At 35.6% G+C, this 15,871-nt stretch overlaps 1 non-coding gene across 1 annotated transcript; it reads right to left on the bottom strand.

Annotated features, from left to right (window-relative positions):
- Nucleotides 1-6,334: 6,334 nt before the first annotated feature.
- On the bottom strand, nt 6,335-6,440 carry LOC131145288 (small nucleolar RNA R71). Its single transcript, XR_009134071.1, has one exon. It is a non-coding gene; the product is annotated as a small nucleolar RNA R71 (small nucleolar RNA).
- Between the last annotated feature and the right edge of the window lie 9,431 nt (nt 6,441-15,871).

The raw sequence follows: 15,871 nt of genomic DNA, 5'->3' as shown, positions 1-15,871 counted from the left end.
AAATGCGCTAGAATCTGCTAACATGACTGTCTTTTAGCTGTCTTACATTTACATGATTGCATTTAACATACACAAGTAATATTGTCCATATCATATTTTATTCATAAAGTTTTACTTACTTATCCTACATCTCATATATCTAATATATATTTGCACAGAATCTCATGCCACACAGTTTTAGCAGTAAAATTCATATACATTTCTTACAAAATAAGCCAACCCATAATTAACATTTATATGCTAAAAATACATTTCATTCCTTACTTCCTTACAAAAATATCTTTTCACTTTCATTCATTTCCTTTCAAATATACATAACTATATAAACATTCTTAGGCTCAGAAAACATAAATTTCATGGTTGGCATTTCAAACCCATATAAAAACATATATACATAAATAACACATAATCCATTTTAATTCATGAAAAACCTGATTTAATATATAAATTTCCCCCTTACCTGACTTTCAAACTGCGCTGGCAGGTTCCCCAAACCGATACCCGCAGCGTTCATTTGGACCCTGAACTAAAAATCCTAACTTATTTAAAATAAATTCCAATTAACTTAAAACTTAAGGAAAATACTTATTTACTACTTCTTAGGCTCCAAATAACAAAATTGCTTAAGAAAATCCCAAAGTAACTAACTTACCCTGATTTTGGGATGTTTCCTAAACCTCAGAACCCAATGATCAGCTCCTACAGCCTTAAAGAGAATGATCCCACCAACCTCGTGGTGGTTTCGGATCATCCAACTAGGTCAAAATCGGCCTGAAATAGAAGAGAGAAGGCTGAAGCTTCATTTTTAGAGAGAGAGAGAGAGAGAGAGTTTGGAAAATTCACGTTGAAAATGAAGAACAACCTATTTATAGGAAGGGCTTCGTCGACGAGACACGTCGATTCGTCGACGAGGCGCTATAGAGTCTTCGTCGATGAGAAGATACCTTTGTCAATGAAATTCAGGGTTTCCAAAATTTTCTCTTGGGATTTCTTCGTCGACGAGAAGCAGACTTTATCGACAAGCTTAGAAGGACGCTCATCGACAAATACAGGACATTCGTCGACGAGGCCTGCTATTTTCTTAAAAATTCTTCCTTCCTTCCCCTTATTTTCCTTTAATCCATTTTATTCATTATATTTTCTAATTATTTAAATTTCCAGGTCACATTCTCCCCTCCTTAAAAAATTTCGTCCTCGAAATTTTACCAACTAATCATGCTTTCACATTATTTTGCATTCATTTGCTAACTATTATCATAAGAACTCAACATGCATATCATCATATAAATCATTCAATCATTTTCCATTAAATAAAATTATCATACCTGCTTCTCTGATGGCATCCTCCTCAGCTCGAAGTGTATACAGCCGAGGCGGACCACCTCTTCCAAGTGGTATATGCTGCTTCCCCTTGTCTTGATTCTGAGCAGCTACCATAGGCAAGGGTTCTTGGCAATCTTTCTTGTGGTGCCCTGGCTTACCGCACCTATAACAATTCGAAGTGGCATACCAGCATTCACCCCTATGTGTCTTATTACATTTCGTGCATACTGAGCCCATTGCTTCTTTCCTTTTCTTCGCCAATTCCTGACTGGCCTTAGACTGAAAGCCAGATGACGCAGGTCTCTTATTCTGCTCTAAAGGCTCAGTGCTACCCTGGATACTCTTCTATAACACCGAGTCCTTGTCAACTAATTTTGAAAAGCTCTGGACCTGAAACTCGACCACCAGCTCGTAGATCCTACGCCTCAGGCCTTTCTCAAATTTCCAGGCCCTTCTTACTTCATTTGGGACCAGAAATGGAGCAAAACGCGACAACTCCACAAATTTAGCCGCATATTCCGCAACTCCTGGGTCAGATTAGTGAACTCTTCAATCTTCTCCTCTCTGACATATGAAGGAAAATACCTATCACAGAAAAGCTCCTTGAATCTCTCCCAGGTAAGAGCTATCTTTATGACCCTTAGATCCTCTAGTAGCTTCGCAGAAAGCCACCAGCGCTTTGCCTCTCCTGTCATTTTGAATGCAGCATACCAGACCTTTTGCTCGTCCGTACAATCGAGTACGGTCATAATTTCTTCTATCTCCTGTACCCAGTTTTCTACAACCACCAGATCAGGGCCTCTTAAAAAGGTTGGAGGGTTCATCCTCATAAATTCTTTTATGCTGCAACCCTGTTCTGCAGGTGGACAGTTCTGTTCTTTTTGGGTCCTTCTTCATCTCTACTTTAACCTGACAAATGATACCCCGCAATACCTTAGAGATATCTATTTCTTCCTCGCTAGAGGTCACTGAATCCTCCCTTCCTTCAACCTCTATATTCTCATCTCCAGAATCCATCCTGAAAAATAGGACTGAGAAGAAATAAGAATTCCATATTAAAACTCCAAATAACATAATCATTAAATAAAATCCAAAATCTCCATATGAGGACCAGTCTCATCATTCAGAAACAAAAACATCTAAGGTTTACCGTGGCTTTTCTGAGGCCGTTGACTGCTTCAAAAAAATCACAGGAAATTGTCGATGTATTTTCGCCTCTAAATTAAAAAACAAAATCCTATACTTCCCTACACCAAACCTATTTCTCAGTACCTAAGCTATTCATCTAGTATCCTTATCCTAACTATTTCCTATACTCTGGTATAAATCATTCCTAAATCCTTAAAATCCCCAAAATCATTGTTCTGATACCATAATATAACGCCTCAAACCCTTAAACCCGGGACCGACGCGTTATACTTGATAAAATCTTGACATTCCTTAATTCTATACATACGTAGCGAAAACCATAAACATAATCTCCATATAACATAATACCATAAAATCGTAATATACCCGAGTTTTATATTTTCTATCTATAAATCCATAAAATCCAACCATCACCTATATTTCCATATATACAAACATCTCCAAAAAATTTCAGTATGTTCACAACCATTTATCTCACAACATCCTTAAAACATAACGACATAAAATATAAAACATAAATATTTACATCTCCATGATAGTATCAATATATACCCTGTTTCTTATATAGTCCTAAAAATGCTAAAAATACCCTTGATCTCCTAAGCCCAATCTCAAGGATGTCCTGAAAAAGAAACATTCATATTCGGGTGAGACACATCTCAGTAAGGGAAGAAGTATACATATTAAAACAGCGTGCGGCAACATGAGGTATATAGATATCATTTTAATAACTTTCGCAAATCATTAACATAACTCTGAAATCATTTTCTGAGCCTAAACAATCACATGCAAATGTTTATCCCACAGATTACTCAAGGATAGGGGTGATTACCCGTCCATACAAGTAGCACCCCTCTGCTCTGATACATAGGTAACCCTAAGGTCACAACTAAAGCATACCAAGACACTTACCTTACTAAGTAAGCCCTCAAGTGTTAGATTAATCTTGTACTCACGCATTCAACAATAGTTTACTGGTAACGGCCCTAAGGATAGGGAAATCTACCCACGCATACAAATAGGTTCCTTCTGCCCTAGTACGTTATGCAGCTACTGCCACATCTGAGGCTACTAGTGCACTCCCCTTTCTCAGTAAGCCCTTAGGCGAAGAGTTTGCCTTGCCCAATCATAACATGTTCTATGTACATACATACTTCTAATATCATAATACATCATTCCTTTCTGTCATTATACATTCATACACATTCATTCATATTCATAACTTAACTTTACATTTCATTTCACTTTAAGTGACTCTTTCCCATTCATATCATTCACATTTCACATTTCATTTCATTTTCACATTTCATTTCATTGCATCGTCATTCCATTTTCATTTCAATGCATAACATTTTCATTTCATTCCTTCGTACTACAACTGGTCTTTAGCCATCATTAGTTAGTTTCCACATAAAAATGCGCTAGAATCTGCTACAGCTTGTTTCCACATAGAAATGCGCTAGAATATGCTAACATGGATGTCTTTCAACTGTCTTACATTTACATGGTTGCATTTAACATACACAAGCAACATTTTCCATATCATATTTTATTCATAAAGTTTTACTTACTTAACCTGCATCTCATATATCTAACATATATTTGCACAGAATCTCATGCCACATAGTTTTAGCAGTAAAATTCATATACATTTCTTACAAAATAAGCCAACCCATAATTAACATTTATATGCTAAAAATACATTTCATTCCTTACTTCCTTAGAAAAAATACCTTTTCACTTTCATTCATTTCCTTTCAAATAAACATAACTATATAAACAATCCTAGGCTCAGAAAACATAAATTTCGTGGCTGACATTTTAAACCCACATATAAACATATATACATAGATAACACATAATCCATTTATTCATGAAAAACTTGATTTAATATATAAATTTCCCCCTTACTTGACTTTCAAACTGCGCTAGTAGAATCCCCGAACCGATACCTGCAGTGTTCACTTGGACCTTGAACCTAAAATCCTAACTTAATTAAAATAAATTCCAATTAACTTAAATCTTAAGGAAAATACTTATTTACTATTTCTTAAGCTCCAAATAACAACATTCTTTAAGAAAATCCCAAAATAACTAACTTACCCTCATTTTGGGATGTTTCCCAAACCTCACAACCCAACGATAAACTCCTACAGCCTTGAAGAGAATGATCCCACGAACCTCGTAGTGGTTCTATATCATCAAACCGGGTCAAAATCTGCCCGAAATCGAAGAGATAAGGCTGGAGCTTCGTCTTTATAGAGAGAAAGGAGAGAGAGTTCAAAAAATTCATGCTGAAAATGAAGAACAACCTATTTATAGGCAGGGCTTCGTCGACGAGGCACGTCGATTCTTCAACAAGGCGCTATAGAGTCTTCGTCGACGAGAAGATACCTTCGTCGATGAAATTCAAGGTTTCCAAAATTCTCTCTTGGGATTTCTTCGTCGACGAGAAGCAGACTTTGTTGACGAGCTTAGAAGGACACTCATCGATGAATACAGGACATTCATCGACGAGGCCTGCTATTTACTTAAAAATTCTTCCTTCCTTCCCCTTATTTTCCATTAATCCATTTTATTCATTATATTTTCTAATTATTTAAATTTTTGGGTCATTACAGAAGGATTAGTTGTAAAGGTTGAGATCAACCCTGCTTTAATTTGACCTGGTTGTAATTGGTGCTGCTCCACCCGTTAAGTGAGTAATAGTGGTAATCCTCAGGTTTGCGAGCTAAGGAGGGGATGTAGGCAGTATTGGCCGAACCCCGATAACATATCTTGTGTCAACTTTAAATTTACGCACTTGAATGTTGTTATTTTAATTAGTGTGAATGTTTTAGAAATACTGATATTGCTTCAATTGTTTTACATTTATGCTCAATTTGATTTCTGCTGCATTGGTTAATACTTAGAAAGACCCTAAGTTGGGAAATACTGATTGGGATTTGAACGTGACCTAGGAATGTTTTAAATTTCCAATTCACCCCCTCTTGAGAATACACTAATTCCAACACTTTAAGTCCCCGAGGATCAACACCCGACTTCCCCACTTTCTACTAAACTTGGGATTGTTAGGCAGTATAAATTTTATCTTTGATAGTTAAGGATGCGAGCCTACCAAATTTTTGCACCGTTGCCTGGGACTTGGCTACGGTTATAAGCCAACTTCCACTTTAGAGTATTGTTGCCTTGTGTTTTTTATTTGCTTTCATTTTATTTTCATCTTTCTTTATTTATTTTCATTTTTGTTTGTTATCTCTGAAGTCTTGATTCTGGGTACTTCAACTGTATATATTTGGTTTGCGCTCTTAGGACTCCGAGATAGTTCCTATAAATCCTGAGACTGAAAGATCCCGTAGGTTTGTTAGGAAACTTACCTCCAATCCAGAGATCACTGAGTGGTCCGAGCCAAAAGTTATGGCCAAAAAGAACCCACCGGTTCTCTTTGATCAACTCCTGAAACCCCAAGCTCCCTACCTACCTGTGGTGGGAGAGCAACCACTTCGGCTTCTTAGGGACTAGTTTGTGCCTAACGCATACACATCGTCGTCTTGCATCCGGTTCCCAGATGTTCAAGCGGCACAATTCGAGATAAATACTTCAATCATTTTGATGCTACCAAACTTTCATGGGAACCCCACTAAAAATCCTTATCAACATCTGGATAAGTTCTTGGAGAATTGCTCCACCATCCGTGTACCTAATTTTAGTGATGACACCCTTCGTCTTAGGCTCTTTCCATTCTCTTTGAAGGATAAGGTGAAATATTGGTTAACCTCCTTAGAGCTGAAATTAGTGACCAAATGGGCCACCATGCAAGATGAATTTATGAAAAAGTACTTACCAATTGGGAAGACTAACCAGCTGCGAAAGGCAATAACAAGTTTCAAACAGACGGATCGGGAACTCTTCTTTGAGACCTAGGAGCTCTTTAGGGACCTGCTCTGTAAATGCCCATACCATCAGGTTCCCAAATGGCAATTAGTTCAAACCTTTTATGAAGGGTTAGCCGAAAAAGATTGGTCGATGGTAGAAGCCTCGTGTGGAGGTACTTTCCTCACAAAGCACGAGAATGAGGCATGGATTCTCTTCAAGAATCTTGCCGGCAATTCTCAGTAGCACACCGCTGCTACTCGTAAACTCCCCAATCCATCCACTTCCAAACCTAAGGGAGTTTACAAGTTGGCCACAAGCCAGGACCCAACTCCAACCCTGAAAACCATATCCCAAAAGCTTGATTAATTCTTGACTCTACACTAGTAACTGCATTCAATGGTTTATGCAGAGGTACGTGCGACTTGTTCTAATCCTTCACATCTATGCTATAATTGCCCACACACACTTGCCTAGGCTGAGAGTGTGTAGAAGGAGGTGAGGGTCACCCAAAATTGGCATGATAGGCTGTTAAATGAGTCCTATTTCAATACTTACGATCGCAGGTAGAGATAGCATCCCAACCTCCCATGGAGGCCACAAGCTCTCGGTTTTCATGACCAAAGGCCTCAAATATTAACCAATGCTCCACCCTTACACCTATATCAGACATCTCAAAATTCCCCCATGCCTCTCCTACGACCATCATCATTTCAACAATCATTGTTGACCTTATAGGTCACACTTGGTTTTGATAATGACAAATACTCTAGTATTTGATGGATATCAAGTGTATGTGTAGGTTTTTATTAGCAAATCAAGAAATGACACTTGAAGCAAAGCATGAAGACCCTGAAGACTACTTTCATGTTGTAATTCATTTTAATTTAATAAGGGTCTGTAATAGTAATAAGGAGAAAAGGTATGTAATAATTATTTGCATATCATGCATATAGGATATATGGTAAGCTCAGTAAGACCTTAGTGAGACCTTAGGTCCCAGAACTTATGCACAAACAAGTCCCCATTATCATTCACAATTAGGGGATCAAAATTGAAATAAACTGGACTTAATTGAAAATTTTGTGAGAGGTCGGGCGATTGATCCTATGGTGTTCAATACACCTTGGGTGCCTGAACCGCTGGGAAGTCAACGGGTTGACTTGGCTTAGGGCGACTGAACCAGATATGAGCGTATCATCTCTGGGCGACTGAACGCTTAAAAGGACACTTTTCACCAACTCAGGCTGTCGAACATTTTAGTTCAAAACAGGCCCCGAGCGACCGAACACTTGAGTTCGGTTAGCCAAACTTAGCTTCGGGCACTCGAACCATAGACAGAAAGTTTCTGAATTTTGTTCAGCCAACCGAGCTTGAACTCGGGCACCCAAACCTTAAAAATGACTTTTTTAGCTGAGTCTATTCGGATGACCGAACCATAGTTCAGCCACCTAAAACCTCTTGGGTTACTTAATATTTTACTGTGGTTAAAAGGGTTAAACAGGGCTAATTTTTATAAATTGATTTAAAGCAAATCTAATAATACCCTACATGTCCTAAATGGTCATAATTTGACCTTGGTCTATATATATGAGCTCATTTGTGAGGACTAGCAATAGATTAGCAAAAATCCTCTCTATTTTCAAAATCCTATTTTGCCCAAATACTCTCATTTCTTCATTCCCTTGATACATTTTAGTATTGTGAGAGTTCCTTTGTTTGTGCTAGTGCTTATTAGATATTGCTAATACTCTCTTTGCTTTGGTTGATTATTGATATTGATTTTAAGGGAGTTTAGTTAAGTTTATCCCACAGATTTGAATATAATAAATCTTATGTTGGGATAAACTCATAATCTGAAGGATTCTTGCATTGTTATTGCAATATTCCTAGAACTATATTTTGTTGTACAAATATTTTTCGCTATATATTTTTTTTTCAAACTACTATTGTGCTTATTTCATTGAAGGAAAATATTTTGAGTTATTTTGAATATTTGATTAACATCTTTGAAACCTTGATTCATTATTGAGATTTGATATAACTTGTTTTAAAGATATAGCTTGATTAGAACACTCTTGAACATTCTTGTGATCATATTTTTATTGAGTGTTGCTTGCACAAAAATATTCATCACTGAGCCTACATAACCTATACTACTGATGTGCATGTGATTGATTACATTTGGTATATATCTGCTTTACTGAGAAGAATAATCACTGTACCGGTTATATTGTGAAAAATACTGTTGTATTCCATGCGTGACCTTAGGGGGTGGTAATCTAGCCCAGTAAGGATTGTTTGTAAAGGTTGAGGTCAGCCCTGTGCTAATTGACCTAGTTGTTTAGCTGTTGTTCCACCCATTAAGTGAGTCTTATAATGGTAATCCTTGTGCTTGTTAGCCAAGGCGGGGATGTAGGCAGTTTGCCAAACCTCGATAACATTTCTTGGTGTAATCTTTATTTACAACTTTCTTGTGCATGCTTGGTTAATTTAATTGTACAATTTAATTTTCTCTATATATTTAAATTGAGTTCACTTATCTGCACTAGATTGACCTTAGGTTTATGCAATAATGCTGTTAGGGGATTGACCTAGGGCATCAATTTTGAAAATACCAATTCACCCCCTCTTGAGATTACGGTAAAGCTAACAATTAGCATCAGAGCCGTGTAGCATAGACTTAATAGTTAATTTGCAAAAGATCTAGGATGACTCATAGCACTGTGACCCCTTTCCCTGAGGGACCCTCTTTCACACGACCTCCAGTTTTCAGTGGTGTAATTACACTTTCTAGAAACAGAGGATGCACATCTACCTTCAAAATATAGATTGGAAGATGTGGAGGATTGTCTCTAAGGGAAATTATGTTCCTATGAAAATAGAGGGTGAGACTAGAGTTGCTAAAACTAAGGAAGAATATAACGATGATGATATGAAAGCTGTTAGTTTAAATGCCATTGCTATGAATAATTTTTATTGTGGTCTTGATGTGAGTGAGTTTAATAGAGTAATGACACGTGCTACTACAAAAGAAATCTGGGATAAATTAGAAGTCACATATGAAGGCACTAGGGATGTAAAAGATAGTAGGATAGATATGCTGACTAGTGAATATGAGGCTTTTAGGATGAATGTAGGTGAGTCCAGAGTCTGTATACTATATTCACACACATTATAAACTCACTGCATGCATTAGGTAATACCTATCCTACATATGAGATGATTAGGAAGATCCTTAGAGGCTTGCCTCCGGTTTGGGAAGTTAAGGCTATGACCATTTCTAAGGGTAGAGACCTTAAGGTCATAACATTAAATAAATTGATAGGTTCTCGGATCACCTATGAACTAGCTATAAATGAGAGACTTAATGAACATAATAGAGTGTAGAAGATGACTATATTGAAAACTTTCATTAATACATCTAGTGAATGTAGCAAACCTAATTCTGAGGATGATATGACCATGCTAACTAGAAAATTTAGCAAATTCTTCAGGAAGAATAGAAAGCCATACAAAAGATATAGGGAGTCTGCATTTGATAAAGAAGAGTCGAGTAAAAGAAAGGAAAAGTCAAATGCTCCTATATGCTATAACTGCAACAAAGTTGGGCATATCAAACCAGATTGTCCACTACTGAAAAAGCATGCTAGGAAAAAGAAGAAAGCCATGAAAGCAGACACTTCATGGGATAAACCAAGTAGTAGTGACTTAGACTCAGACCGAAGCGACTCAGAGGTTGCTAATCTGTGCTTGATGGTATATGATGATGAGGTATCGTCCTCTTGCTCTTTATCTTCATATTATTCTTCTAATGATTGTGAATCTAATAGCATGCATACTTTTTGAGAATTGCAATTTTGAATATATATTCGCGTGTTTAAACTGTTGAATCAAATGACCAAATAAAATAATGGTTTGAAAAAGAAATGCCAAAATTGGTCAAAATTGTTTGGAATTGCAAAAACCTCTCATGCTTTGATTTTGAAAGAAAAAGATTTAACTATTGTTGAGCTCGAGAGAAAATTGGAGGATAGCTCCAAAATTGTTTTTAAATTCACCGAGAGCTAACACAATTTTGAAAAACTACTTGAAGCCCAAAGAAATTCTCTTAGTAAAGATGGTATTGGCTTTAATGGCATTGAGAATGTTAGACAATCTAATCTTTAATTGGGACATTTCACACGTGAATTAAAATCTCAAATCCCACCTAAAGATCCTAAGTGTAGAATGAAATGTTTTAAATGCAAACAAATCGATCACATTCAATTTGATTGCCCACTTAAAAATAGACGTGTAAAAATTAGAAAGGTGTGGGTAGTTAAGGGTGATCCAGTCACTAACCCCCGTGGATCCTACATAATTTGGTAACCAGCATCAGTTACTTAGTCTATCTTGCAGGTATGTTTGAGATCATCCTCCTCCAAGGATAGGTGGTACCTGGATAGCAGGTGCTCATGTCACATGACTGGTGACAAGGAAAAATTTGCTTCAATCACTCCCAAAGATGGTGGGTACGTGAAATTTGGTGATTATGCAAAGGGACGCATCATTGGCATAGGTAAGGTCGGTAAGGATCCTTCTCTAATTATTGATGATGTTCTATTAGTTGATGGCTTGAAGCATAATTTGTTGAGCATTAGTCAATTTTATGATAAAGGATATAAGGTTTCATTTGAAAATGATAAATGTATAGTTGAGAATAAATCAGATCATAAAACTCTTTTCACTGCATATCGGCATGAAAATGTATATACTACTACTTTTGACAATTTAGCTTCACAACAAGTAACTTTTTTTTCTACAATAAATGAAGCTAGTTGGTTATGGCATAGGTGCCTAGGACACGCTAGCATGGACTTATTGTCAAAACTAGTAAGAAAAGATTTAGTAAAAGGCTTGCTTAAAATACCATTTGTGAAAGATAAAATCTGTGATGCATGTCAATTGGGTAAGCAAACAAAATCTAGCTTTAAACAAAAAAATTAATATCTACCACTAGACCACTTGAAATGCTTCACTTGGATTTGTTTGGTCCTAATTCTGTGCAAAGTCTTGGTGGAAAATCATATGCTTTTGTCATTGTTGATGATTATTCTAGGTTCACATGGGTGTTATTTCTCTCACATAAAAATGAATCATGTGAACAATTTATTAAGCTTTGTAGGAAAATTCAAAATGAAAAAGGCTATAAGATAACTCACATATGAAGTGATAGAGACATTGAATTTAAAAATGAAGGCATAGAAGATTATTGTGACCTAGAGGGTACATCACACAACTTTTCTGCACCTAGGACCCCTCAACAAAATGGTGTGGTAGAAAGAAAGAATAGGTCATTGCAAGAAATGGGTAGGACCATGTTGAATGAGCATAAACTACTTAAATATTTATGGGCTGAGGCCTCAAATGCTGCATGTTATGTCATGAATAGGGTGTTGATTAAACCTTCACTAAATAAAACCCCTCATGAATTGTGGATCAACCATAGACCTAATATTTCCTATTTTCATGTTTTTGGTTGTAAATGCTTTGTGCTTAGGGATAATGAGCATCTAGGTAAATTTGACTGCAATTCTAATGAAGGCATTTTTCTAAGTTATTCTCTTAATAGTAAAGCATATAGAGTTTTCAATGAAAGAACCTTAACTGTCATTGAATCTATTTATGTTGTATTTGATGAATCAAATTCGTTTTCTATGATGATGAAGATGACATTGACATTAGAAAATGCCTAGACAAGCTATCTATTGAAAACAATGCAAGTGAGAATTCAGAAATTAATGATAAATCATCTAAAGATAATAACAATGGGAATGAAGTTCAGGAGTTGCCTAGAGAATGGAAATTTATTAGGAACCATCCTATAGATCAAATTATAGGTGAACCTTCCCGTGGTGTAGCCATAAGATCTTCTTTAAAAAACCAAGTGAGTCGTTCTACCTTCTTATTCAAAGAAGAACCTAAAAATATTAAAGAAGTAATAGAGGATGAGTCTTGGGTGATGTCCATGCAAGAATAACTAAATCAATATGAAAGAATCAAAGTTTGGACCATAGTTCCTAGGCCTAATGATCATACAATTATTGGAACTAAATGGGTATATAGAAATAAGAAAGATGAGAATGAGGTAGTAACTAGAAATAAGGCTAGACTACTTGCCCAAGGTAATAATCAAGAGGAAGGGATAGATTTTGATGAAACATATGCTCTTGTTGTTAGGATGGAAGCCATTCGTATGCTACTTGCTTATGCCACTTTCAAAAATTTTAAATTGTTTCAAATGGATGTTAAAAGTGCTTTTCTTAATGGCTATATTAATGAAGACGTGTATATAGAACAACCACCCGATTTTGAAAATCATAAATGTCCAAATCATGTATACCGGTTGTCTAAATCCTTGTATGGATTGAAACAAGCTCCTAGAGTTTGTTATGAGAGGCTTAGTGGATTTATACTAGAAAATGGGTTTACCCGTGGCAAGATTGACACTACACTTTTCATCAAATCCAAAAATGATGATATGCTTATCGTTCAAATTTTTGTTGATCATATCATTTTTGGAGCCACTAATGATGAGTTGTGTAATGAGTTTGCCAAATGCATGCAAAGTGAATTTGAAATGAGCATGATGGGTGAGCTTAGTTTCTTTTTAGGGCTGCAAATTAAACAAGCTAAATATGGAACTTTTATATGCCAATCTAAATATGTTAGGGATTTTTTAAAGAAATTTAATATGGAAGATAGTAAAATTCTTGGTACTCCTATGAGTTCTTCCATCAAACTTGATAAAGACGAGCAAAGAATCCCTGTTGATGTGAAATTGTATCATAGCATGACTGGGAGTCTTCTATATCTTACAGCTAATAGGCCTGATATTATGTTTAGTGTGTGCATATGTGCTAGGTTTCAAGCCGCTCCTAAGGAATCTCATCTATTGGCAGTAAAATGAATCCTTAGGTATCTAGTTGGAACCATAGAGTTAGGATTATGGTATCCTAAGCATACAACCTTTGAGATTGTTAGTTATATTGATGCTGACTTTGCCAGTAGTAAGGTTGATAGGAAGAGTACTAGTGACACTTGTCACTATTTAGGACAATCTCTCATTTCTTGGTTTTCCATGAAACAAAACTCAGTTGCCTTATTCATAGCCAAAGCAGAATATATCGTGGTTGGAAGTTGTTGTGCTCAAATTCTTTATATAAATCAACAACTTATAGATTTTTGGTTGCACTACGATATAGTACTGATTAAATGTGATAATACTAGTGCAATCAACATTTCAAAGAATCCTATCTCACATTCACGAACTAAACACATTGAGATTAGACATCATTTCCTTTGTGATCATATGCAGAAAGGGGATACGGCACTTGAGTTTGTGTGCCCAAATGAACAATGAGCTGACATTTTCACTAAACCACTTCCAGAAGATAGGTTCATACAAATTAGACGTGAATTAGGTCTCATGCATAGTAGAGATGCTTCCTAGACATTTGATAGAGTGGATCAACTTAGGGGGAGCTTCATAACAAATCTCAAGTCTAACAATTGATATAACTATTGGTATCTTTCATTGTTTTAGACTTTATGAATTTATTTGTGTTTTTCAATGCATAATTCTCATATCTACTGCATGATGATGATTGTGTTTATGTTTTACATCTTGATCATACTAGAATGGTTTGGGTTGAGTAGTTATGGATAAACTGTTAGATCTTAAAACTTAAAACATGTCATTTTTATACAGGAATTTTTTGGAAATGTCTTATTTTCAAACGGGATGCTGTCATTTTTTTTTTTTTTTAAATTCCCAAATTTCTCTTATGTGCTAATGGTTTATACCCATGCCTAAGGCTATTAACTTCAGAGCCCTTTTTACTGTTACCAAAAGGGGGAGATGCATAAGAGGGCAAAAAGTGGATTGCACTCAAACTTAAAGGATATATTATTTGCATTGATAAATTTTTACATTATGCATAGTGATAGGGGGGGGGGGCTTTCTAAGGCTATACCCACTTTTTGCATAGTGTATTTGTCATCATAAAAAAGGGAGAGAATGTTGACCTTATAGGTCCCATTTGATTTTTATAATGACAAATGCTCTAGTATTTGATGGCTATCAAGTGTATGTGCAGGTTTTTATTAGAGATCAAGAAATGACACTTGAAGCAAATAATGAAGACCCTAAATATTACTTTCATGTTGTAATTCATTTTAATTCAATGAGGGTCTGTAATAGTAATTAGGAGAAAAAGTCTGTAATAATTATCTGCATATCATGCATATAGGTGTCTAAATACTAGAATTCAGTATTCTCCCAAAACATATATACATGCACATCTTCCTAAAAATCCTCCACCAGATCTTGAAACTACTAATAAATACATCCCTAAAAAACACTTACCCTTCAGACAGGGCAGTACAAGTGTCCCTTCTATCTCCAAGCTTGATCTGCTCATCTAATTGGATCACCTGAAATGTGTTAATTTATTGGGATGAGACAACTCTCAGTAAGATGAAATATACTATGACCAGTGTGTGGCAACTGAGTTTACATGAACAATATATTTTTAATCAACTGAAACTAAAATAACATGAAACATAATATATAATAAAACTCACACCTATGTAGCTTAAAATTCAATTGTTACTAAACTTTCCATATAATCATGCTTTTAGTATCTATAGGTATATCTGTTGTTTTCTATAAATCTATATATATACATAACTGTGAAAACTTCCCTAAATGACTATATGTCATGATTTAACCCCTCATGACAGGGTTGTGTGGACCTATAGACGAGACTTAACATTGATTGGCCTACCAAGATAAGTCAACTGAAATCTCCCTAGTCAGATCAGTCGCCTCAACCTGGACTACCGGGGAGTCTACAATACCTCCTTAGGCATGATCGACTACTGATATAATCCAAACACTATCTGAGATACGTGGTTACACTCTGAACTGATTTAGCTATGGTACCGTGCTCTGAAATCTGATCTGGTCCATCAGGGTTTGATACTATATATTAAACTTTTTCAGTTATTACAGTTGAAACAAAATCATAGTAAAATAGTAATATATATATATATATATATACTATTTTACCATGATTTTGTTTCAACTGTAATAACTGAAAAAGCTGATCTGAATAACTGTAATATCTGATTTGAATAAACTGTAATATCTTAATATCATGGTATTCTGTACATTATGATTCTTTGAAAGCTATGTAAATTCTACACTGAATTGATATTTACTTATGTCACACAATTAAATAAATTAAACCCATATACTGTAACCTGTATTTAAATCCATGTCATGTAACCTGTATATTTTTTATAATAAAGATATTTATAGTCTATAGAATTTTCTTGAAAACTCATAATTTCATATCATAAAACATCCAGAATTCATATCCCAAAATACTTATATTTTACTAGTAAAAATTCTAGAATTACTAGCATATCATATTTCCCTTACCTGATTGACTAGGAGGCCTAACACCAATTCTATCCA

The sequence above is a fragment of the Malania oleifera genome, chromosome 12, assembly GCF_029873635.1.
Source record: "Malania oleifera isolate guangnan ecotype guangnan chromosome 12, ASM2987363v1, whole genome shotgun sequence".
NCBI lineage: Eukaryota > Viridiplantae > Streptophyta > Magnoliopsida > Santalales > Ximeniaceae > Malania > Malania oleifera.
The sequence above is the reverse complement of the archived record's forward strand: the minus strand, read 5'-3'. Positions and strand labels throughout refer to the sequence as shown.